Here is a 27,881-nt window from a genome sequence, read left to right on the forward strand (position 1 = left end):
TGGCTGGCATGTGGTGCTGGGGAATTGAACAGCGGTCCCTGTGCTTTGCTAAGCTTGTTCTAAGTAGGTGCTTTGTGCTTTAGACCACTGAGCCATCTCACCAGCCCAATGGAATAAGGATTTTTTTTTTTACTCCGCGAATGCCTTCAGGGCACTTTTGGCTGGCTGAAGTGTTGTGGGGATCGAACTACAGCAACCTGAGACTGACAGCTTTGTGGAAACAGCCACTTAAAGAACTGAGCTAGGGCCAGACCCCCTCAACCAATTTTAAAAAAAGGGAATGTTTATTTCTTGCTAAGGCATCATGCTAGCTATAAAAGTAGGTTAAAGTGTCAGTTGTCATATTGTCTTCAAGATCAGACTTACAGAAACTACTTTAATGTGGAAATCTTTTCAAAGATCATCCTAAAATCACATGGGTATGGCAGACATTAAGAATGGACAAAGAGCAGGGGAGATAGCTCAGTAGAATAAATGCTTGCCTGGCAAGCGCAAGGTTCTGAGTTCGATCCCCTGTTCCGCCAAATTAAAAAAAAATGGATAAAGAACACAAAGGAACAAGAATAGGAAACTGCAGGCTATGTTTGAAGATGACACATTTTACTCATTCACAATTGGCCAACATGATAAGTAAACTTCGGAGATATGTTTTAACCATGTGCCTAAGACAAAAATAATATGGAGTTCCTGAGCAAAACACATGTCTTCCTCACTTCTATCCAATTTGACAACATTGAGGTGCATATTTTCTTTCTTTTTTTTATGTATTTAGTACAGGGTCTACAGGGTCTCAGTACACAGATCGGGCTGGTAGTGACCCTCCTGTTCTTCAGCCTCCCAAGAGCTGGGATTACAAGCGTGGACTACCACACCCAGTCTCACTCACCATCTCAGTGTGCCCAGAGGCAGGGCCAGGACAGCATACCTGTGATCAAACTCCAGTCTCTATGTCTGCCTAAGCAGATACTTTAATCCACTGAGCTATTTGGCCAGCCCAACTTATTTTCTTATATGATGTTGGTAACCATATCCTTTGGGTTCCCTACAAATACCTTAGTTTAGGTTTAGTTTCTTTAAAAAATTATTTAACAGAAATTGCTTTTCCATAGTGACCTGATTGGGAGATTTGGATAGTAATTTACTTTGTAATCCTAGCAATGAGAGCCAATTTCCACAGATAAGGCAGAGGGGGGATTCTTGTATGTTGTGGAAGAATGTATCAAATGTGCCTATGGAAAACAATTCCATCTGCCGTGCTGCTCAGGTAAAACACTTCATTTAACATTTCCAGTTCCCTGAGAATACGATTTGGCAAGTTTCTCAACCATATGTCTTTAGAATAATCCAAATTAGAATGATAGAAAAGGTATTTAAGACATTTTAATAAAGCATAAGCATATCTCTTCAGACAATGTGTTCTCTGAATTATTCCAAGGAAAACAGATTTTGTGGTGCTATATGCTAACCTTATCAAAATAAATGTATCTTGGGCACTTTTTAATGAAAGTTTCCGGTAGGTGGCCATTGTCTTGAATATTAAGGCAGGAAAAAGTTGCCTAACAGCAATTGGTAGCAGATTCCTGAATTATTGAGGTGCTGCTTCCCTAAGTTGAAATTTGTTTGTGAAAGTGAATGTCAAGGGGTCTTTAATATCATTATCTCAGTCTGTTTGAGCTGCAATAAAGAAATATCATAAGATTGCATTGCGTATAAATGACAGAAAATTGTTTCTGACAGTTCTGGAGGTTTGTAAGCCCCAAGTCAAGAGCGTGGCTGATTTAGTATCTGGGAAGCCCAGCTTCTTTGTCTGCTGTCTTCTTCCTGCAGTCACGTAGGAAGCAGGGGTGAGCTGTCTTTCTGTGGGTGCTCTGTAAGGGCACTGACCTCATTCATTGTAGCAGAGCCTTGCCTTCCAAAGCTGACCCCCTAACACTAGGACCGTCGCTCTGTGAGTCAGGATTTCAATACATTAATTGAGGAGGTCAAACATCAATTCAATAGCAGTGTTTGGGATTTCTTCATTTTGCCTTAAATTCTTTATCAACATGAAGCAATACATTAATTTTATACATAAGATTTAAGAAACTTGTTTGGACAATTAAATACCTGTATCGTGTGTGTGTGTGTGTGTGTGTGTGTGTGTGTGTGTGTGTGTGTGTATTTTAATACAAGGTCTACAGAGTCTCACCCAGGGTCAGGGCCAGCGTGGCATGTGGTGCCAGAACCAAACCCAGTCCCTACACTTGCATGAGCAGGCACTTAGTCTGCTGAGCTATCTTACCAGCTCTCCTTTGATTTTTAGAATGAGCCAAAAATGCAAAGGCATTTTGAAATAACTGGCAAGAATTCACCTGCTGAGCTTGCCAGACAGCTCAGTGGATTAAAGCACCTGTGTTAGGTAGACTCAGGGCTGGGAATTTGATCCCTGGTGCGCTGAGATGGTGAATGACACTAGGCATGGTGGATCGTGCCTATAATTCCAGTGCTTTGGAGGCTGATAAAAGAAGGACCACTGTGAGTTTGATCTATGTAGTGAGACCCTGTAGACCTAAATACATCTAAACAATGACAACAACAACAACAAAAACCTTCTAAAGAATTCACCTGCTAATCTGTTGTGGAGTGTTTCCATAGACTTGTCGTCAATCCCAATATTCCAGAATTTGACCTTTAAATTTTCTGTGGATAATTCAGGGAAGCATGCTTAAATTTGTGTATTGAGTAATGAGATTAGCCTAGTTTTCACAGAGGAGTTCATTAATCAATTTCATATATGCACCTTTGCCTTTATAAAAATAATTCAGATAAGCACTCAACTACACTCCTGAAATACATGATTGGGAATATAACTTCTATTAACAACTTCATTGAGTCAATGCATTTTTCATGGTGACTTTTGTAAGGTGTTATGTGTAGATACTTATAACCATGGCACATTCTTTCCAGTATCTCTAGATTCATAATGAAAGGTGACTGCAGAGTCCTTAGATTGTTCATTGGCCACACACAGAAATTTTCGGAGAATCCTCTTGAGTCTTACAAAAGTCAGTTGATATTTTGCTGGAAAAAGTAACTTACTCAATGCTATTACCATAGCTTGAAAATTCAAAATGGTTTTACTTTTTGATAGGAAGCCAATAATATGGACACCTGTCTCTTGGGAACCAACAATAATGACACTGGTGCTTTGAAATGTAAGACTTCGAATAAACTTTCCATTTTGATCATCAATGTGTCATTCATTTAACATATTCTTTGCTCATAAAAATATATTCAGTACATGTGCAGAATATTTCTTTTAGAAGCATCTGCACAAAGTCCTGCTTACAAAAAGAAGTGAAATAAAGGAGGGGGGATGGGATGGCAGGAGAGAGAGGGATGGAGAGAAAAGAGAAAGAAAAAAAGAGGGAAAAGTAAAGAGGAAAGGGAAGGGATAGGATGGGTATATGGGGGAAGGAGAAGAGAGGAAGAAAGAGAACAGGAAAGGGGAAAAAATAACTGATGAAAGTATTAATTTTCATACTTTTGTTTTCAGCAATGTAAGTTAAAACCTTGCACCAAGAAGAAAAATGAACTCATATGAACTATTTAATTGACACGTGTTCCATATCAACTGTGATGGCATTTAATATTTTATTTCAATGATACAATTTTCAAGAGATTATATGTAATTGAGCTGAATAATCATCACTTGATATCAATAGGTATGTTTATAATCCATAAATTAATAATTCAAGCAATTACTTATTTAATAATTAATTTATCTGAACAAGTCTCTAGATTTTCTGAACACATATTCTGGAAGAGCACTTTATAAAACAAATTGCCCATTTTTAGTAGCCTAAGTGACTCTCACAGAGGTGCAAGGTTTTTGAGAGGGTGTAAATACAGTCAATTATGTGTATAGAATACAAATGTGCTTGATTTTAGTGCCAAACAAACATGGAAATAAAGCAATGGTGGATACTTGTTTAATATAGCTCAAAAATAGATCCAGATGTCCAATACTCTGAACATTTTAACAAAAGCTAAAACAGCACTTGTAAATTTTTAAAGTGTCAGTCTTAAAACTCTCATTGTTAGATGCTAGAAATAAGAGTCACTGCTGGATTTTGGACTCTAAATCTTCATGACTACAATTAGTTATACAATTTATGGTTGTTTTTTTTTTTACTGTCTTGATTGGATATCACAATATACTTTCGAATAATTCTCAATTGGATATCACAATATACTTTTCAATAATTCCCAATCTATTCACTTCTAAACTTTCAATTCCCCTCTCATGCTCTAATAAAACGTGATAATTGTGGATTCAAAAAAATAGCATATTTTTGTACTAAGTTTGAACAAATGGTCATTACGCTGAGCTCCATTTCCAGACTTTTTTTGTTCTTCATGGCTGAGTAATACTCCATTATATAAAAGAACCATATTTTTTAAAAAATCCATTCCTCAGCTGATGAACTTTTAGGTTGTTTCCAAGATTTAGCCATTATGAATTGTGCTGCTATAAGGGTGGGCACACATATTATATTGCTGTGGTATGATGTTTTTAATTCTTCTGGAAAGATTCCCAGAAGAAGAGTAGCTGGGTAAATGGGAACTCTAACCCTAGCTTTTTGAGGAGGCTCAACACTGATTTCAACATTGGTTGTGCAAGTCTACACTATAGCCAACAGTGGAGAAATGTGCATTTTTCCCTACATTCCAGCCAGAATTTGTTATTAGTTGATTTTTTATGCAAGTCATTCTTCTGGGGTGAGGATAACATCTTGATATCATTTTAATTTGCAGCTCTCAGAAGACCCATTGTGTTGAACAGTTTTTCATGTATTTATTTGCCATTTGTATTTCTACACTTGAGAAGTGTGTGTTCATCGTAGATGGCCAGTTTTGGATTGGGTCTTTGAATTTTGGAGGCCTGATTTTTTTAAAAACAATTCTTCCTATGTTCTAGATAGACATCCTCTGTCTGGTGGACAACTCGCTATAAATTTTTCCCATTCTGAGGATGGTCTTTTCATTCTGTTGGAAATTTCTTTTGATGTGCAAAAACTTTTTAATGAAATGAGATCCTAGTTGTTGATTTTTGAAGTACTTCTAGTGCATTTTGATCTTTGTTCATGAACTCTGCCTACTTCTTTGTATTCAAGATTTCTCCCTATTTTCTCTTTCAGTAGATTTAGTGTTTCTGTTTTAATATATTTAGATCTTTGACCCATTTTCACTTTAGTTTAGTGCATGGTGATAAACATGGGTGTAGTTTTAGTCTTCTATATGTGGGAAGCCAGTTTTTCCAGAACCATTTATTAAAGAGGTTATCTTTCTTCTAGTGAAGTTATTTGGTGCCTTTTTCAAAAATAAGATGGCCAAGTGTCCTTTTAGCCATATCTGAATTTTCTGTTCTCTTCCCCTGATCTGTAGATCTGATATTTTGCCTGTATAATGCTAATTTTGTCATAGTATCTTGTAGTATAATTTTAGGTCAGAGATTGAGATATCCCATGACTTGCCTTTCTTGACCAGGATTTCCTTTACTATTCTAGGTCTCTTCTGGTTCCAAATAAATTTTTGGAAAGTTTCTATAGTTTTGGGAGTCTAATGCTGGTATTTTCATTAGGATTGTATTAAATCTGTAAGCATTTTTTTTTCAGAACCAGGGATTGAACTCAGGCCCTTGCGCTTGCCAGAGAAGTGCTTATTCCACTGAGCCATCTCTCTGGCTCCTGTGAACTATTTAATCTGTAACTCATTTTGTGAGTAAGGCCATTTTCATAATTTTGGTTCTTCCTATCCATGAGAAAGGAATATTTTTCCATGTTCTGATATCCTCATCCATCTTATTTTTCAGGGTACTGTAATCTTCAACATGTGTATCTATAGCTTTTAATTCCTTTGTTAGAATGATTCCTAAGTATTTAGTGTTTTTTGAATGATATTATAAAGGATGTGCTTTTCCTAATTTCTCTCTTAGTGAGTTTGATGTTTACGTACATGAATTTTATAATTTTTTGAGTGTTGACTTTGAATCCTGATATGTTATCAAATTTGGTAATTAAATGTACGTCTTTGGAGTTTGTGGGTCTTCTATGTAGAGTATCATGTCATCTGCAAATAATGACAATTTAACTTCTTTCTTTCTTATCTTGGTTCCTTTTATCTCTTTCTTGTCTAATTGCTTTTGCTAATATTTCCAGAGTTATATTGATTAAGAGTGGTGATAGCGGAAATCCTTGTCTTCTTCCTGATTTTAGAGTGAAAGCTTTCGGTTTTTGATGATATAGTCCAATATTAGCTGTTGATTTGTCATAGATGGTGTTTGTCAAGCTGAGATAAAGACCACCACTCCAAATAAGTTTTTATCATGAATGAATGTATATTGGGCTTTGTCAGATGGCTTTCCTGAGCCTCTTGAGAAGATCATGGGATTTTTGTCTTTGTTTCTATTAATATGGTGTATTACATATATTGATTCATATATATTGAAGGTTCCCTTCATCCTTGGGATGAATCCTACTTTGTGAAGGTGTATGATCTACTTGGTCGTTTGCTTCATTCTCTTCGCTAGTTTCTTACTGAAGATTTTTGCATATATGTTCATTAGACAGATTGGTAAACTTTTCTTTTTTGCTTGAGTTGTTTTCTGGTTTTGGAATCAGGGTAATACCTACTTCCAGGAATGATTTTGGAAATATTGCTCCCCTTTCAATTTCCTTAAAGAGTTTTAGTATCAATTCGTTACATTTCTTTTAAAGTACAGCATTGAATCACTTAGTGCCCAGAGTTTGTTGCTATATGTCTAGTTACATTTTCAATTATCTTGGTTTTTATGGGTTTTTTAGAATTTTTATGTCTTCTTGATTTAGTTTTGGCCATTTGATTGTATCTAGGAATCTTGCCATTTCTTCTGTGTTTTCTATCTTATTAAAGTATAAATTCTTGTCGTAGCTATTGGTAATGTGGATTTCTGTAGAATTCACTGTGATTTTCCCCTTTTTATTCCTAACTGATTTAATTTGTGTGTTTTCTTTCCTGTTTTTGATGAGACTAGCTGATGTTTTATGAATTTTATTTGTTCTTTCAAAGAACCAACTTTTCACTTAATTGATTCTTTTTACTGTTTTCTTAGTTTCAATTGATTAATTTCTGCTCCTACCTTTAAAATTTAGACAGATTGGTTAACTTTTCTTTTTTGCTTGAGTTGTTTTCTAGTTTTGGAATCAGGGTAATATTTGCTTCCAGGAATGATTTTGGAAATATTGTATGAACCTTCTACGAGCTTTGGGTGTGATTTGTTCTTCTTTTTGTAGAAATTTGAGGTTCAACATTAGGTTGTTCATTTGAGCTCATTCTGTTTTCCAGAAGTAGAGTTTATTACTATAAAATTTCCTTCATAAGACTGCTTTCATTCTGTCCTACATGGTCTGGTATGTTGTATGGGAATTATTTAATTGTAAATACTGTTTAATTCTTTTTTTTTTTTTTTTGTATTTTAGGGGAGGTTCTACAGGGGTACAATATCTCACTACCAGATTGGACTCATAGTGATCTACCTGTTTGCAATCTCCCAAGAGCTGGGATTACAGGTGTGTACCACCATGCCCAGTCTCAATTGACATCTCAGCATACCCCAGGGGTGGGGCTGTCACAGAAGGCCAGGGGATCAAACCCCAGGCCACTGCACCTGCTTGCAGACACTTTAATCTGCTGAATTATCTGGCCGGCCTTTAATTCATCTTTAATTTTCTGTGTGAGTCAATAGTTGTTCAGAAGTGTGTTGTTTAATATCCAAGTGTTTATGTAGTTTTTGTTGTTTTTTCTTCATTAATTTCCAGTGTTATTGCACTATTGTCAGAGAGTATGCATGGGATGAATTCAATTCCTATACATTTACATAAACATGTTTTTGGGGCAAATACATGGTCTATTTTGGAGAACATCCTATGTACAGCTAAAAAGAATGTGCATTTTGTTGTTTAGGGTTAGAACACTCTATAACCATCTACCATGTCCAGAATTGGTTTAATTCTGATATTTATTTGTTGATATTTTTTTTCTGGTTGATCTAGGTATTTGTGAAAACACAGTACTGAGTATCCTCTACCCCCTATCATGTTAGTGTTTATTCAGTTTTTCATGTCTGTTAATATTTGTTTTATATAGTTCAGTGGTACATTGGTGTTTGATGCATATATATACATGATTGCATCTTTTTCTTAGAGTTTTCCCTTAAAATGTATGTAATGGAATTTTTTGTCTTTTTACTTAATCAGTTTTCATTTAAAGATGGAATTATCTGCATGTGGTGTGGAAAATCGTTTTCCATCCTTTGACTTTTATTCTATGAATTTCTTTTTGAGGTAAATGTGTTTCTTGAATGCAGCATACTTTTGGATCTTGTTTCTTGGTCCATTCTGCCACTCCAAAGAGACCAAAGGTCTTTGTGCACTGGGATCCAAAGGGCTCATACTGGAGGCAGAAGAGTCTGAGCTTGAAGCCAGGATACAAAGTCCAAAGTGAAAGCAAAGCCTGCAGCTCCTCTGAAGGAAACAGAAGCAATTCTTCCTTCTTTTCTTCGCCTTATGTAGCATTCTGGACACAATCCTTCCTGTGGTGGGGCTTCCACTCAGAACTTGGTGAACCAATTTAACTGGGTATTTCTTACTCAAGTTGGCACAATCAATTAACCTTCACAGAAAGTGAATAGTGCTTTTATTTATTTTTATTTAAAAAATTCAGAAGGGAGACAACATTGAATGATGCTTTTTAAAATGTATTTAGTACAGGGTCTGTGGGGTCTCACTACATAGACTGGACTTGTAGTGACTTTCCTGTTTGCAGCCTCCCAAGAACTGAGATTATAGGCATGTGCCACCATGCTGTTTCATTCAGTCTCAGCGTGTCCTGGGGGTACGGCCCACTTGGCACGGTCCCTGAGTCTGAGTTGAATCCACTGAGCTATCTGGCCAGCTCTTCAATGCCACTTTTTGTAATTGGTTCTCAACAAGATAATCAAGCTCTCATCTCTACCAAGGAGACAGCAGTTAATATTCACGTGGCTTTAGCACCTCTCTTTATAATTTTAAGTCAGGTTTGAAGCAAATTCTTTCAAATTTAGCTGCATTTTCGCAAAACATTTTTGTGTTCCTTAGAACTCTTACAATCACTTCCCACATCCTACTGAGGAGAACCCTCTATTTCTCCATTATATCCATAAAATACTTTCCTTTTTAATATAGGTAACTGTTGAAAAGACACACAGCACACAAAATCTTTTTCTATAAAATTTGGGCTTGGGCCTCAGTTGTCTCCTTACTTCCACAATTCTGTAGCTGCACATTTGCTGCTCATTTTGTGCATCCTTGAAAATTACCCCTCTTGTAGAAACTGTTTGCAGTTAGCCTCCAGAGTCATGCTAATATTACTTATCACTAGAGCCTACTTCTTGACGACAATAGTGTAGGTAACAAAGAATAAGGTAAGCTGCTATTGTTATGTGAAAAATATTCCTTTTTGTTCCCCTCATTTTTTCCCCCTCAAATTCACTCCGAATTTATTCTGGTTGTGTTATGATAAGGAAGCTTTTCTGATGCAGTGGACAGAATAAAAAATTAAAATAAAAATCCTTTGTAACAAAAGATAACATTTGTCCAAATTCAGCTAAGGCAGTGTCTTCATGGTAAATAATACTTCAGAAATTTTAAATTAAGAATATTGTACTGCATTATGCTTCTATTTTTATGTGACTGGAACTACATTAATTATTTCAAAAGTCATAGGGTTGAAGCTACCACTTAGCAGTAGAGTGCTTTGCCCATATACACAGATTCTGGGTTCAATCATTAACCTGAAAAACAAAAATCATAACAAAATATTAAAATTATATAACTGCAGTTCTAGAATAGGAAATATAGTATATTGACAATTTTTTCTTTTTTCTTTTTTTTTGGGGGGGTGGGCGGGGAAGAACCAGGGATTGAACTCAGGCCCTTGTGCTTGCCAGGGAAGCACTTATTGCACTAAGCCATCTCCCTGGCCCCCTGAAAATTTTTTCTTACATACTCTTACCAGTAAATCCTCACTTTAATAGGATTAGTATTGTTACTTTTTGTATTTGGTACAGGGTTTCACTACAGAGCTTAGACTCCTAGTGATCCTCCTGTTTTCAGCCTCCCTAAAAAACTGGGATTACAGGTGTGTGCCACCACACCTGGTCTTGGTGGCTGGCTCAGGGCTCCTAGGGGGTGGATTGGCATGGCATGTGGTACTGGGGACCAAGCCCAGAACCCCTGAGCTTGCATGAGCAGGTTTAATAGTATTACTGCACTAAAAATTTCTACCTTTTAAAAAGGACTTTATATTCATTACTAATGAATAGTTATACATACAAGTAATTAGGATGATATTTATTTATTCAAAAACTTTGTTAGATGCATCATTAAAATATGCATGTCCAGACATGAAATACAACTTCTAAATATTTATTCTTATTTTGCCAATTAAATTGTTTTTATACAAAAATATATCAAATTTTTTAGTATCCAATGATATTCAAGTTCAAAATGTGTGTCTCATTTTTCCTCCTATGACAGTCTTTTATCTGTGTGCTAACACACAGATACCATAAATATTACAATAAATACAATTCCTTACCCAGTACCTCTAACATTATCCTTTTCTCCTAACTGAATTACAACCTATCAGGTGTGTTCAGCATTCCCAATCAAGTTGTCCCAGGTATTTTCATACAACCTCTGGGAACATCCTTGGCACTAAATTGCCTTTTCTAAAGCTGTGCCAGCACCAAGTCCTTTCCCCATAGCTAACTGAGCAGATATATTCGGACATTACTTGAAAATTTTAGGACTAAATTAGACAAATTGGACCTATTTGTGGATTTGTTTGCTGATGTTCAAGCTGACAGTGGTGTGTGTCTAGGGATACATTGAGGTGTCAGCGTACCATGGCACAAGTAGATTGCTCATTTACTTGATGGATGGGCATAGAAAGCAAGCAGGGTATGGAAGATTTCCCTGAAGGTGGCTGCTGCTTGCAGCTTTGGGGAGTGGGCTCATTCTGTCGGGCTAAGACTGACTGCAGAATTGGATGCCAGAACTGCAGTATGGGACAACAGATTTAGAGATACTGCGCAGCCTTTGCTCCTGTTCTCTTCATCAGAAGAGAGTCCGCTGCACCCAGAAGAAACACAAATTTACATTCCTGTGATAGCACTAAGGCATTAAATCACCTCAACAATTCAAAGTTTTTAAATTAAATGTCTAATAATAAATATCTTCATACCACAATGATTATTTAGTATCTTTCTAGTAAGTGTGCCTCTCCCTGAAGGCTTCCAAGTCATTTCTCTATGAAAATTCTGGCACAAGTCTATGATGATTCTAAGTCACTGACCTTAGGCGATCAATATTCCTCGTGAGGGCTACGTAGTGGTCTAGAAATCATACTCATGGCATTACTTGGCTCAGATACGTTTGCTTGGAAGAAACAGACCTCACTTTGTATTCAAATGAACCGATTATAATGTAAAACTGCTCTTATCAGTTTCTACTTACTTGGGAAACTGTGTTAATGTGTGTTTTATACTGCTTAAGTAATCAATCCATGTTTTTCAAATTTGGAACATTAGAACACTATTCTTTAACACTTCTTCTCATCAAATTCTAGCCAACTGGTCATTTAGCAGTTTTATGTCTATGGAGATGAAAAGATTTTCCAGACTTTGTCAAATGTACAAAGCAACTGATTAATTTTTACTATTTTAAATATGGTAAATTTTTGAACAGCATTTCAAATCCTATCACTTTTGCATAGCTTTACCTATTTCTACTGATGAGATATTTAGTCAATCTGTTTTGGACCAGTAGCTCCTCAAAAACAGTATTCCCTTTGAGAAGCCCTGAAATAATTTGTTCATATTCCATAACATTGAATATTTTGTTGAATAGCTATACTTTAAATTTTCTATTCATCAAATTACACACACAAAAGTGCCTGCTTATAGGTGCTAAAATTACTTGTAATTTACTGATATAATTTTAAGTTAGGCATGACAAGTCTGTGTGAGAATAGTAAATATAGTAAAATGCAGTTAACTTTTCCCAGTGGCACTAGTAATAGAAATCAAGAATACCTCATTGACATATTCTCAGAATAAATAATAATAAATTTAATATTTTTCTATTATTTACTATTTATTTATTTATTTGTGTGTGTGTGTGTGAGTGCGTGCGTGCGCGAGCAGCCAGCTCAGCCCACCAGGGGGCGGGGCTGGCTGGCATGTGGTGCTGGGGGATTGAACCGCTGTCCCTGTGCTTTGCATAAGCTTGTCCTATTAGGTGCTTTAGACCACTGAGCCATCTTCCCAGCCCTATTATTTACTATTGTTTGATAAAATAATGTTCCATAAAGAAAAAAAAAGATCATACTTGGAAAAAAGTACTTTGTGAAGACTTAGGTTAAGGCCATAAATCATTATAAGTTATAAGAAAAAATATAAATAACCTATATATTTATATATTATGCATGAGAGGGAGAGTTTGTGTGTGTGTGTTTTAACTTACTGGCAAGACTACCTGGTTATTTATTATACTTATCAAAGTATTTTTAATTTTAAAATTCCATTATTAAACTGTGAAGACATATTTTTGTAATGTATGGCTTACTGTCTAGAGCTTCAAATTACGAAAGCATAGTCGAATGCATAAAGCCAGTATGATCTGTATTGCCGGATAGGATTTTGTGTACAGGATTCAATTTCAAATCAGGTAAGCTATCAACTTGCAATGGCATACACGGCATCTTCAATATCTATGTGCTCTTCATAATATACTTCATATAATCACATAATAAATAATTCATGGGCAGATTAAAGTTGGGATAAAATAATGTGCCTTTTCCTCCATGTCATGCAATAGTAAAAATACAAGGAAAGGTCAAAATAATTAGCTGAATATCCTGTCAAGACAAAATATATTTGAAAATGAGATTTTAATTAGTATATGCACTGCTGGGCTGCATAGCTCACACACGAAAGGGATGAACATCTCTCTGATACAATCAATTTTGTCAGAGAAAGAAATAAATCCACATGCACTTGATGAGCTGGACTCATCATTTACTGGATATCATCCTGAAGTGTAATCTGCATTCCTTTTGATGGTGAACAATTACTGTACAACATGAAGATATGAGTTGGTTAATTGTTTTAAAAAGGAAATATTTTCTAGATAACAAAAATCTTCGCAAATCCACCTGTATAAAATTTCATTATGTAATTATGAGTCATGTCCACTTATGTTAATTTCCAAATGCATGTAGAACAATAGAACATGAGTCAGATGATACTCTGTTGAATGCTTCAGTTTCATTACAACCCACATTTCAGAAGGTCAGTTCCAAATTGTACCTAAAGCAAATTTTTTCAAAATTTATTCACAAACCATATTTATAAGGGTAGTAATTAAAGGGAAATAATTTACCATATGTGCACCATTGAGAGAAAGAGTCTGTCTTGGGTCTCAGCTAAGTGTTTGTTTTGAAAGTATCGGTGACTTGCCAGTCCATACGATACAAAAAGTAGTCTCTGCCAAGAAATGGTCAGCTTTGTGTTACAAACCTCTCACTGGAAAGAGACTGAAATCAATGAGGGTTTGGCCCTAAGGCTAAGACTTACCCTCATCCTTCATGTCAACAGAACTCAGCCATGCAGAACCACTTTTTATTTAGTTCTGCATGACATTAAACATAGATCTTAGAAAACTTTAATCTTTAGACATAGTAGGAAGGGGCAGTGGAATAAATGTTCAGACTGACTAATACATTTGACAGACTCAGAGATTTCATAGTCAGCAGGGGAGTTGCTCTGCCAAAAATCAAATGAATCAAAGAACCTGCCAAGAAACCAGCTAGCAGGGAGAGGGCGGTGGACAGCTATCATAGAGCCCACATTGTCTCCTAGAAAATCTGCTCAAGGTCATGGCATCGGGGTGCTCGCCTGCCAGCTGCCAAGTGTGTGGCCACAACTGTTAGTTTAGTGGGAACTGTTAATGGCACACAAGGGCAGAAGGGAAGAGTGGTCAAGAACACAAAGGATGTTGATGCCTAAGAGAATCTTTAAATGCAAAGTGGTTGGATTTATTGCTGTCTTAATACTCAATAATATTTGAGTGAAAGTACCTAGAGTATTTTGAGCTGTTATGCCCAATAGAAAATAATAAGCAGATACACAGAATTGAAGAAAGTTCTACAACAGCCTTAAAAAATATCTCCTTGATATTTTGGCAAATCCATAACTGTGCAGCAGGCAAAGAGCATTAGGGGAAATCTCCATTCTTTCTTCATCATAAAAACACAAGCTGAGGAAATGTAAATCTATAGTATTTCTCGGACCTCTCTGGGCTTGTGTTTGCTTTTTCCTTCCAAGGATAAGCACCATATGAGAAATCTTTGCTCAGGTCACCTATATTTACAAAAATATTTCATAAATCTCTTCCTCATGTGTCTTTTCTTCGATAGATTTGCTATGGAAGTAAGGTATACAATGATTTTGTTAAGGAATTTATATTAATAAAGGCATCTACCTGTTTCTAGATTTGGTAGCATTCTTAATTATTAAAGATAAGTATAGTAATGTGTAAATTATTAAAATCAAAACAAGTACCTTCTTTGTGCTTAAGCAAATAAAGATCAAAATCAGACTCATCTTTAAATCACCTAATAATTTTTAGGAACTTCAAACACATACCATATTTTATAAGATCCTAAAATCACACAGTGACCCAGGAAATACCATGCAATCTGGAGATAATCTGATCGTCATGGAGACTTTAGCACCTTAGGTTCCCAATATGTGGTAAAGGTACATACTTGTCTAAGGGGTTCAGGGAAATCTGAGTTTATGCAAAGACAATGAAACCCAAGGGTTGGTAGTCCTGTGTGGGCCGGGCCATTCACAGATACCAGGGTCAGGAACTTTCCTGTAATGCCATGATGTGGGGATAGATTTTTTTATATATATTTTTACTGAGAACATTTGAGCTTATAATCAAAGATCAATCTCTAACTCTTACTAAAATAGATTCAAGTAATGCCTGCTGCTTTAGGCAAACAAGTTTTTTCAGCTAGCAGAAACATTCTCCAAATGGATGCCAATTCCAAAATAATTTCTGCAAAAATATATTTAAGGAAACTCAGGTTGTCTAAAGACAAAAAGAAAAATCACAAAGTCTCATGGGAAGATTAAAATATTTTGAAGCCAAATCTGGTAGCAGATTCCTGTGACCTCAGTACTTTGAAAGACTGAGGAAGGAATACTATACATTAGAGCCCAACCTGAGTAGCTTGACCAATGAATAAGACTATGTCTCAAAATAAAAATTAAAAAAGATACAGGAATGTAGTTCAATGTGAAGGCCTTCTTGGCACTGCAAAAAATTAAACTTCATCTGTCAAATTTTTTAAAAACAATAATTTTACTATATACCTGAAATGCATCAAGTACTAGAAATACAAGGGAATACTTATTTTCAGTGTAGTAAGTATCTTTTTGTTAAATTACAGTAAGAAAATCCTGTGCTCGCTTTGGCAGCACATATACTAAAATTGGAAGAAAATCCTACATTTTTGTATAGGATTTTCCATTTGATTCTTACAAGTGTCTACGGAACTGGATTTTATTTCCATTTAGCCTGCCATGACGTTCCATAAATCTATTTTATTGATGAAAATGCATTATAAATTTTAATCAGCCTTAATACAATAGTCAATTATATATCATACATTTTGGGCCCGTAAAGTGTTTTACTGCAATAATTTAGATGCCTAATTCTCAATTTGGTTTAACTGTACATCTAAAAGCATTTCTTTTGGTATGATACTAATGTTCAGATCTGAGTTTATTTGCATTTTAATGTGGCAATATTTTGGGGATAATCATTCTCTCTCTCTCTCTCTCTCTCTCTCTCTCTCTCTCTCTCTCTATCTCTATCTCCATTTGATCTGTCATGGTAGAAGTTAGGAGTTGTTAGGAAAGAAAGACAAAGAAACATGAAGTAATTCCACTTTTTTAATAAGAAAACAGGATTTTGAGGTTGGACTACACAACGATAATTTCAGAAAGGGAGGGCTTTCTATAATTTTAGCTTGTAAAATCTCAGTCCTAAAACATCTGATTCAGAAGAGTACTTCAAGAAAAATAGCTCATTTGCTTCTAGTAGTAATCAAGGAAGCATGCTGCTGTGTTGTTACAGTAGATAGGAAAATATAACATACTCAACAATAAAAGCAAATACCTGCCAGCTGTAATAGCAGGGATTCTAGGTATTGAAAGTACACATAACATAGTTCAGGGGTAGACTTAAAAGGGCCTACCAAATCACAATTAATGCATTCTTTTCTGAATAATAGGAGTTTCTATTAGTCTCAACAGGGAGGGTAGAGTTTTGGGTGACTTAGAGGTATTAGAATTTCAGAAAAATGACTATCAAGCTGTATGGGACTCTTTCAGTATTTTATGAACTGGTTAATTATACTGTTTGTGTGCCATTTTAAGTAAGAAAATTAGGCCTGGGGAGATAGCTCAGTGGAATAAGTGCTTGCCTGCCAAGCACAAGGTCCTGAGTTCAATCCCTGATACAAAGAAAGAAAGAAAGAAAGAAAGAAAGAAAGAAAGAAAGAAAGAAAGAAAGAGAAAGGACAAAATTAAATACTATAGGTTAAATAAATGAAATCAATAACATATCTCTGGCAAAAATAAAATATAAATGGTTTAAAATAGACTGATCACAAGCTGTTATGTTTGAATACTTCTGAGTGGATGATCATTGAATTAACATTTGAATGACAAGAAGAAAAGATAACAGCAAAACTGTTGGGAAGAACAGGACAGATGATGTGGCCAGCAAGCACAATGTATAACTACAAAATAAAAGCAGAATTAGAGTAGGTATATCCATAAATTGAACACTTAACAATGAATGCAAAACGGTGCACAATGAGGAGATAAAACATTTCTTAAAATTTGAACTTACAACAAGAAGCAGAAGAAAACTGTAAACAAAGGGATAGCCCAAGATATTAATGGCTTTTGAGGCTAATATCTTAATAATTTCTCTAACTTGTAGTAGTTTAAAATATGTATACTTTATTCTCAGACACTTAAAAACAACATTAGAATGTATAAAATGGATACAACAGCTGTTATATAAAGAAGACTGAGAATAAGTGAAAAATCTTAGAAGGTAACACAAATGGCATAAAAACTTTGCCCACTGAAATAATGGCAGGACACTTTCCAAACACAGGGAAATGAATAAACTTATAGTTAAGTGAGGCATATAGAACCCCAAATAGCCATGACCAAAAGAGAACCTCTGTGTCTTAATTTTTAACCATGGTGTAGTAGAAGGTTTACAGGAATAAATTGAAATAGGCTTTTCATTTAGTCTGTGTTTTAGGACTATGTTAAAAACATATAGACATAAAGATTTTGTGATTACTCTGTTTTACAAATGAGCAGTTCTGCATAAATGAGCAGAGTTTATATAATAATTCATTTCTGTTCCAAAGCAATACAGCCGAAAGCGTTCTAACACATTCCTATAAAAGAGCATTCGTTGCTTGCTATTACATGTATTGTTTGACTATTTGGGATGATAATCCTTAAAATTAGATTTAATTCATTGTTGAAAATTATTTTTATGAAATTTGTTTGATTTGAATCATAGAAGCTAAGAAATTTAATGTTTTGAAAGAATATTTTCAAAACTAGTGAGATATTTCAATGCTATGTCCAATCATATGATTTAAGGAACAAATTTTCTTCTTGTTTGCTTAAATGCTAGTGCAATTTACTAAGGATTTGCTATAATATTTACTAGGATTAGATCAGCAGGTGTGGCAGGTTATATTTCATTAATGTTAGTGAGCACCTGTGGTTTAAGGAAGTGCTTTTAAACTTGAATGTCATTTAGATGTATTTTTCAAACTTCTTTTCATATAAACTCTCCAAATCATTAGGAAATATTGCTTGCTATTAAACAAGAAGGAAGTTATTACAAATAATAAATATAAGAACAGACTAAGGTATTATAGCTGTGTTTGCTTTGCTTGAATTTATCCAGGGAGGAACATATCATACTGGATTCTTATACATTAGAACTGTGAATACAATAATAAAAAATGCAGACTCAAGTGTCCTTCTGATTGATTAACTTAATTAACCTATGATTAACTTCTAGGACAGTGAACAAAAGTCAATCCAATGGGGTAAATGATTACCCAGAGAAATATTAGTCACACAGAGTCAGGACAGCGAGGTGCTTGAGTGATCACCTGGAGAGTCCCCTCCTTTAATAACTCAGTAAGCTGAGTCCGAGTGAGAGCAATCTGACTCGAGGTATCACTTTGAATTATTGGAAAAGTCAACCTGAAACTTTGTATTTCCTGCCTCAAAACCACCCTGACTTCCAGTTAGTAATTGTTGTTTCTAAACATTTGAGCATAGGAGGGATGGCTTCTGAGGATGGGATAGAGCACAGAAGAAGAAGAAATGTGAGAGCAAAGGTTCTCCTATCCTATGATATATATTGAGAACCTAGACATTTACCTAAAGAACCCAATAAATTATCTTTTGTTTGCTGTTAATTAAACTTTCTAATGGTCATTTATATTCCCATTCAGTTAAGTGTATGATGCTGGGATGAAGGATGTGTGATTATTAAATTAGTCCAGTGATTGGTTTGATTTAGTTCTGGATGTGGATAACGGGAAGCCACAACCTGGGTGTGGGTGACACCATCCAAAAACCAGGTAGCCTTAGTGGATATAAAGGCACAGAAAGAAATCAAGCTACTTACTCACTTCCATGTTGTTTCGCTGCTTGCTGCCTTGCTGCCTTCCACCTGCAATGAATGGTTCCTCCTCTGTGGTGTCCCTCTGCCATGCCACCCAGCCTTGGAGCCAGCTCTGAACTGGAAATTCCACGTACTATAAGCTAAGTAAAATTTTCATTAGCTAACTTCAAGTTCAGGTATTTTTGTCAGTGACAAACAACTATCTAAGATAGATACATGTACTTGACAGTTTGAAATCTCAGCAAGAATGTTTAGAACATGGGAAACAGCAAGCATTATTATGGAAGACTTAGTGTGTTCTATTATTTTTTTGTACCTTAACAGAGATTGTCGAGCATTCCACTGTTCTTAATTCACTTGCATTTTTAAAACATACTTGAGAACTCGAGTCTGCTACCAGTTGTCCATGGCTACCCTAACAACTCGGGTGTTTAAATTTTCTACTAGGCCATGACATACTTATATGTTCCTTTAAAGGTGTCATTGTATTCTATACACATTGGTTCTGTCAAGGGGATCTTTTCATACCAAATGAGTACAGCAAAGGGCCTGGGTACAAGGAATTCATGCTCCCTACAATCCTGAATGTAAAGGCTTGATGGAACAATGGGAAGGCCTTTGGAAGACACTCTTGCAGCACTAGCAGATGACAGTTCTCAGCAGGGATGAGCCAGTGTTCCTCAGAAGTCCCCATGTGGTCGACTTCATGTCTCATGTACCATACTCTTTCTCCTATTAATATGTTTCACCCTTGTAAGCTAGCCTTACACGTACTAATTTGGATTTGTAGCAAGGCTTGTGTGAGTACAATAGGATGTAAATTCATTGAACATTTACTAGAGCTATCAAAGCCATGTTACGAGTAGTGACTTGTAAGAAAAAACACCAGAATCCGGGTCCCCTGCAAGGAAGTGACCAGACTCTGACTACTTGCGCTGATCATGCACATGGAAGCACAAGTGGATTTGCTCCATTGGTGTGTGAGCACTCTGCCAGCCTCCCTCTCAAACACACTTCTCCCGCAAGTACACTAAAGTGTTTGCCTTGTCAATCCCTGTGACGCTTGCACTCCACACTATTTACAGAAAGCTGCATAGCAGAACAAAAGATTTATGAAAATGTCATTGAAGGTTTTTCCCTAAAATAGTTACCATAAGGATTTTTGTAAAACTCTTGAGTCACTCATTATTGTAGTATACTACTATGTGTGTTTTTAAAAGGGGAGAAATAGACAGTTGAGAAGGGTGCATAGTCAATTTTTTTTCAGAAAATGTAGGTTGCCACAGAAACAGATTATATAAAAAATACTATAGTTGAAGGAATTTCTACATTTCTATGCAAAACACTGATTCATATGGTCCCAAGACTACACTGACAATAAAAATGCCCAGCTCCTCTATAAGATGAATTGCTTTTTAGGTGTAACAGTGTCAGGGCCTTGATGAATAAGGATAGAATGCCTTAGAATGCAGTCTTATCAAATAAAGGGCAGAAAAAGAGAGAAGAGAGAAAGAAATGAATGAGAAGATGAAAGCAGGTATCACATAGGGGGAATGCCATCTGTTATGGATAAACATTCTGAGTTAATGGTCATTTTTAAGGTCCTAACCCTTATATAAAACTTGGGTATTAGATATTTCTTTGAACATTATTATTCATTCTCTTTTGTGTATAAGCCATCTCCCACTTAAAGTTCTTGTATTTTTAAAACTATTGACCCAAGTTTCCCTCCCACCAGAGTATTTCTGCTGAAGAACCTAATCTGAATCATTCAAGCAGACAGCAAATATGCCTGTGTTTTCTTTTTTCACACTCCATTTCAACTCAGGCTGAGTAGGCCATCAATACAGAGTGTAAAGTAACAAGAGCAAACTTATCTTTATATGCTTGAATTACCACCTCCACCCAACCTCATCTGGTGGCGATAAGTCAACAATGACAAAATCACTATGACATACTATGCCTATTTGAAAATCCATTTAACATATGATGGCCATGGTTCCGTAGATACCACTAATCCACCCTCAGAGTGCATGATCCCTAGTCTATGAATCTGGAATGCACTTTGATAATTTCTTATTATAAGATGTTTATTGTATCTGTTGCTATATTTCTTATAAATAATTTATTTAAACATATGCTAATTTAGTGATTCTTAAAGCTATCTAAAATGTATTTGCATAATTGGCAGAAATGATTCAAGAGTAAGGTGGAAGCTGGGTAAGATCCTCCAGCTATTACCTGTGCCACAAGATAAATACCAGGTTAAGCAGATATTCATGCACCATATATAGCCCTGAAAAGATCTTTTAAGAAAACTGGATGAGAGATCATAGTGTCTGGTTTTAATGTAATAAAAAGAAAACAAAAAGTGACAGGAAGGATAGATTTTTTCACTCTCATAAACTTCCCATTAACTATAATAAGCATGAAATGAGATAACTACTGCTTGTAGATGCAGAAATTAAGTCAAGTCTTAGACTTAAAACCTAAAACACTAGCCCTGCTACTGTGAAGTAAAGGGTCAACCCCAAGGACTAGGCTACTACAGTTGCACCAACAAGGCCACAGATTACCTCCCCCGTTCTTCCTCCATCACATCGGCTAGAAAATAAGTCATGAAGGTTAGAAAAAGACTCTGCCTTGGAGCTCAGTCCTGTGGCAACTAAGTGAGACTCATTGAGGCAGAAACCAAAGGGCCCTTGTCCAGGCCAGAGTTTGCTCATGGAGCCTCTAGTTATGCCCTGATGTCAGCTGGAGACCTGCTGGCTAGTGGGACAAGCTCAAGTTTCAGCTTGCATCAGTGGTCGCTTTGGAGTGCTCCTGGGGTACTTACACTCACGCTATGTAGATTTCTGTAGCTATGAGACTTAGGTAAACTCCAAGTTAACCTTTGCAGAATTGGTTTAGTTTCTGCTGACAACAGGACTATTTCCACAACCCATTTCCCCAGTTTCAGACAGAATGGAAAACTCCAGGCCATGAATCAGTGATTGAGCAGCTAAATTTGTTCCGGCATAAGACAGGAACTCATATCACATTGGATAAACTTACACTTAGGCATCATCATTAACTTCTGGAGTGGGAACATCTGCAACTCTGCAGGTCTTAGAACCCTGAGACTCATACATGAGCCATACTAGTATCATCCTGTATAGCCAAAAAGACTACCTTCACCAATATTATTTCAACCTTGGACAGCACAGCATGTTGCAAGCTTTCATTCACTGAGGATAAGATAGTGAAGGAAATGCAGAATCTGTCCTTAAAACTCAGCTAAACCTAATTGAAATTATCTCCATTTACTCATAAGTGTCTTTGTACAGAGCTACTATAATGGCCCTGGTGCTGAATGGAGAAACACAGCTGCAGTCTATGGGATTTCTCATCTAGCCATCAACATGAGTAGATGATTTAGGGGGTTGTGGACTACAAGTCAAACTTATAAACAGGCAGATCACAGTAGTGTGGATTTTGGTCCAATTCTAATGCACTTCTGGGTTTAGTATGCTATTGGCTTAGAATGTAACATACCTTGGTAACCTGAGGGACCACAGGCATGACATAAATACCAGGAGCTGACCTGTTCACGGTGATCCCAACCAGAGCTGTCCAGTGTCTGTTTACTACTGCTGAATGTGAACAAGGCATCTAGACCTATCTCCCATATCAGAGTGAGGCTTATGGGTGTGGATTGCTCTTCACAGACACTCTTCCAATTGATGCTGAACAACAAAAAAAACTTAGATTTGAGTAGAACTGGTCTTGGAATGCCTTCTTACACAGAAACAGTAGCAATAGATCAAGAGAAGAATCAGAAAGCTTGGATGTAGAGAAACATCTTGTACTAAAGCAGCAGAAATGACTACAGGGTCAAGAAAAATAAACAGCCTACTTAGAATATCCGGAAATACCACACAAACAAAACCAGGGGATGAAGACAGGAATAGATACCTAATCCTTCAGTGTCACTCAACAAACATTGAGAACTTTTAGAACACTTTGTCCTCATCTAACAGGGAAGATAAGTTACCCTGATATCAGAACATGACTGTGCCAATAAAAAGTGATATATAAGTTTCACAGAACTGAAGGAATGACATTGTCCATTGAGAATACAGTGCCCACTAAAACTAAGAAATTAAGAAGATATAAAGATATGAAAGGTGAGGGAATATAGTCCCACCAGGTGAGAAATACTAATGTATCCTTCAAAATGAAAAGGGCATTAACAGTCAAAACATTAATAGGTCTAACATTCACCATTAAGAATTTTTATGTACATAAAAATTCAGAAAGCTGTGATACTGTGAACATGTATAAATCTTTCATATCTTCATTATGAACTAAAAAGCAAGACAATTAAATATACTAATAATTGCACTAGCACTTTAAAAAGTAGGCAACTGAGAAAGATGTTAAAAGAGACAACAAAAATTCAAACTATGGGAAAGAGTGTAAGTACAGAGGTTTATAATTCTTACTATTTTTATTTATTTTATTGTCTTTTGATCTTTGTTGATCTTCTAATTTGTTTTTACATATTTTTATCTTTTGTGAACTTATTATGTGGGTATCACATCAAATACTAGCTTGTTACACTCAAAATATTTTTTTGCAATCCTGGTAACAAATTCAAAGGAAATGTCTGCAAAAGACATGACTGAAAAGTAAGTAATCAAAATACACTACTAGAACAAATCAACTAACCCTGAAAGAAGCCTGTGAAAGAGAAAGAAAAAGAACAAAGGACTTTTAATGAAAATTAGAAAACAAATTACAAAATGACTCTGGTGAGACATTCTTTATTGATAATTACTTAAATATGCACACATTAAATTATCTAATTAAAGGACATGAGTAACTGATACATTCAAAATTAAATTTAATATAGTTTTTAAGAAACTTACTTTACTTTTGCAGCCAAGCATGAACTGAAAGTGAAGTGAGGGAATAAGTTACTGCATGTGGAGACAATCTAAAAGAAAGTGGGAGTGGCCATACTTAAATGAGATAAAATATATTTTAAATAAAATTTAATAGAGAAAAGATCATTATATAATGATACAGAGTTCAACTGAGCAATTGATTATATATATATATATATATATATATATATATATATATATCTCCAATAATGCTTCACCCAAGAACATAAAGTTATTAATGAGACCTAATGAGATAGACTTTGTTATTTAGGGTTCTCTATAAGAACAACATCAATATATATGTGTATAAAATTTTGCAAGGGACATCACCTTATTTAAATAATTGCACAACAAACAAAATCATGAACAGTGTGAAAAGAGAGCCACAGGGTGGAAAAAAATTCTAGCCAGTTGTCCTTCAGACAAAGTACTTCTATCTGGAACATGTGAAAATTTAAAAGTTCAGACTCATTCAAAGACCCAATTTAAAAAAAATGGGCATCTGTGATGAATATGTATTTCTCAGATGAAAAAAATCCAAATTGAAAATAAATATATGAAAATATATTCAACATCATTGGTCATTCAAGAAATGCCAAATAAAACAACAGTGAGATTCCATCTCACCCCAGAAAGAATGGTTGTCATCAATAAATCAACCAATAACAAATGCTGGAAATGCTTCCAGTATTGGTGGGAGTGTAGACTGGTACAACAACTGTGGAAATCCATGTGGGGAGTCCTCAAAAAGCTAGGATTAGTGTTCAGAGCCATGGAGGCTGGAAAATCGATCAAATGCATGTAGGTGGGACTATGCCTCAGTGCCTAAAGTAAACAAGCTACCTCAGTCCTGAGATAAGCATCCTGACTGGTTAATGTTGCTATTGGTCACTAGGTCCATACTGTTGCTGGGCAGGGGTTAGAGGAGAGGGGTCCTCTTCCCAACCAGGCATATGTGTCACCACCTAACCTCACCCTTTGTTTTCTTGTTTCGCTTTTTCTCATACCTACTGCCATTTCTCCACAGGTAAAACAGATCACACTGAGACCAAGGGATCCTTACATTTGGTGTGCAAACAGGAACCCCATATGAGATGGGCAGCAGGAACACTTCCAAAGAGCATGCATAAAGGAGGGGGTGGATTCATTACAGCCAGCAGTATCCAGCACAGGTGTGCATTGGGACTGGCACATTAGGTGTAAAATTTGGAGATGGAGAGCCAGACATGGGTACACTGACTAGGACCAGAGAGATAAACAAGCATAAAGAAATAGGCTTGAGAGAAGCCAAAAGGGAAAAAGTTAGATTGAGTTAAAAATGAGACAGCTTCAAGAACCATAGATGTTTATAGATGTATATACATGTGTGTAGAAATGTTTGTTGTTTTCATGGTTCCTGTAGTTGTGTTACTTCTTAAAGACTTAGTACAGAATACTGTTTTCTTTCTCTCTCTCTCTCTCTCTCTCTCTCTCTCTTTCATCTGTTCATTCATTCTGTCTGTCTGTGTGTCTGTCTTTCTTTCTCTCTCTCTCTCGTATTTAGCACAGGGTCTGCAGGGTCTCACTATGTAGATTGGGCTCATAGTGTTCCTCCTGTTTTTAGCCTCTCAAGTGCTGGGATTACAGGAGAGGGCCACCATGTCCAGTCTCATTCACCATCTCGGAGTACCCTGGGGTCAGGCTGGCAGGGCTTGTTGGCACTGGGGATTTGACCCCAGTCCCTGCACTCTGCCTAAGCAGGCACTTTGGTCTGCTGAGCTATCTGGCTGACCCAGAATACTGTTTTCAAAACAAGTCCCAAACGGGACAAGGAGGTTAGAATAAAGGTACAGCAGATAGAGTTTAAACTCTCTAGCTTTGTTCAATTATATAAAAATAGTAGAAGTTCTTTCAAATTTTGAACAGTTGGTTCCAAGCGACATGGCACCACCAGGAGGAGGAGCAAAATCTGGGTTCAGGGAGGCCCCCATGCTCTGGTCTTAGGCAGACCCAGCAGGGAATTCCAAGCCACCTGCAGATTTGTTTGTCCCTTCCAGCCACAGAGGTTGGTGCGCACACCCTACTACAATACTGTGCACCTGGTGCTAAATAGGAGGAGGGTCATGACTATGGTACACTCTAGCCTTGGCATTGGCTGTGTTCATTGCTGGTATCAGAAATTTGTTCAGCTCAAGATAGTGTCTATGTTTAAAATCTGGGCAAAAACTAAACATCGAATGGTCAAAGCCAGAGCGACAGCAGGCACACAGTAGCTGTGCTTAGAGACCATGATATCTCAGAGGAATATTGCTGAATCACAAATCAGAACTTCATCCTCAAGTGAGGTAGTGCCATTTTCTTTATCTCCCTTGCAATTGGCACTAAAAGAAGCCAGATGGGAAAGGAAGCCCATGGAGGGTTTTCAATGTATCTACTCTGTTTCTGAAGTTCAAGTCTCTAATAATCCAGGGAAAGTTGTACATCTTCATGAATCTGTACCTTTTAAAACATTAAAAGCATTAAAACAAGCTGCTGTTACTTATGGCCCTACTGCTCCCTTTGTCTTGAGTTTAGTAGAAATGCTAGGACAACAGACTATGGCTCCAAATGATTGAAAAGAAATAGCTAAAGCATGTTTAAATCCAGGAGATTATCTATTGTGGAAAGGAAATTTCTTTGAATATTGCATGGAACAGGCAGCTGGAAATGCAGTTCACAATTTAGCCATTACAAAAGATATGTTAATTGAGTAGGGTACTTTTCTCCCACAATCCACTGACCTTTGCATTGCAAATATATGAGCAAACTAAGGTAGTTGCTATTAGGGCCTAGAGAGAACTTCCTTCTCAGTGTGAGGCATCCCTTAACTGGGCTTCCATTAGGCAGAGCTCTCATGCACCTTCCCAAGATTTTGCTGTATGTTTATTCCAAGCTAGTGAGAGGATTCTAAGTGACAAAGAAGCTATAAAATTAATAGTTCAACAATTGGCCTTCAAAAATGCAAATAAATGGGGTAAAGAGGCTTTAAGAGCCCACAACAAATGGGCTACACTGCCTGAGATGATTTGAATTTGTGCAGATATTGGCCTCTCGTATGTGCAAAGATCTCCCTTGGCAGCAGCTATTACTCAGGTTATTCATCCACAGTCTAGAAAAAAAGTAAAAAGTTAGGTCACTTGTTTCCATTGTGGAGATGAGGGACATTTACCCAGAAACAGCTCTACACCAAAGACAACACAGCCATTATCTGTCTCCTCAATAAGACCTTCCAGTCCATGTACTAGATAAAGACAAGGGAACCACTAGACAAATTAATGTAGATCTAAAGCTTATGTGGAAGGCTAATGCATTCAGGAAAACTTCCAAAGGGGCTACCTCGGCCCCATCAAAATAATGGGGGCTCTTCTCCCCTGCCACAAGCATATCTGACCTTTGGCGAACTACAACCCACAGCTGAGTCTTGGACCTCAGTTCCTCCTCCAAGTTCCTATTAAATCCTGAAATGGAGCACCAAATTATTCCTACTGGAGTCTATGGATCTATGTCTAAGGGTGTAGTGGAAATCTTGCTAGGCCACAACAATCTCATTTTAAAAGGTCTCCAGATTTTTGCCTAGTGTCCTTGATGCTGATCATGCAGGAAAATTGAAGTTAAAATTCAGTCCACCCAAACCATTGTTTGAACCACACCAAACTCTCATATTGTTCAATTGGTCATTCTTTTTTGATAAAAATTTTAAAGTTATTAAAAAGAAATATTGGGTTAAAAAATAAAAATTAATTAATTAAAGGAAAAACATTTTAGAGGACTTTTCAAATGCAAGTGTGGATGGCCTTCAGGTAGGGGGTCTGCAAAGATAACCTGGCCATTACCCCAGGAATAGAATTTAGCAGAAAAGCCCTCTCTCCATTACAATTGACATTAACATAAAATTTATACATTTTCCACTTAATGTGATTAAATCAAAAGGCTATTTTCATTCATCCTAAAGATAAAAACAAAACAAAACAAAACAAAACAAAACAAAACAAAACAAAAAAAGGCTGGCCAAATGGCTCAGCTGATTACAGTACCCGCTTAGGCAGAGGCAGTGGTCAGG

The sequence above is a fragment of the Octodon degus genome, unplaced genomic scaffold, assembly GCF_000260255.1.
Source record: "Octodon degus isolate 3935 unplaced genomic scaffold, OctDeg1.0 scaffold00125, whole genome shotgun sequence".
Classification (NCBI taxonomy): Eukaryota; Metazoa; Chordata; class Mammalia; order Rodentia; family Octodontidae; genus Octodon; species Octodon degus.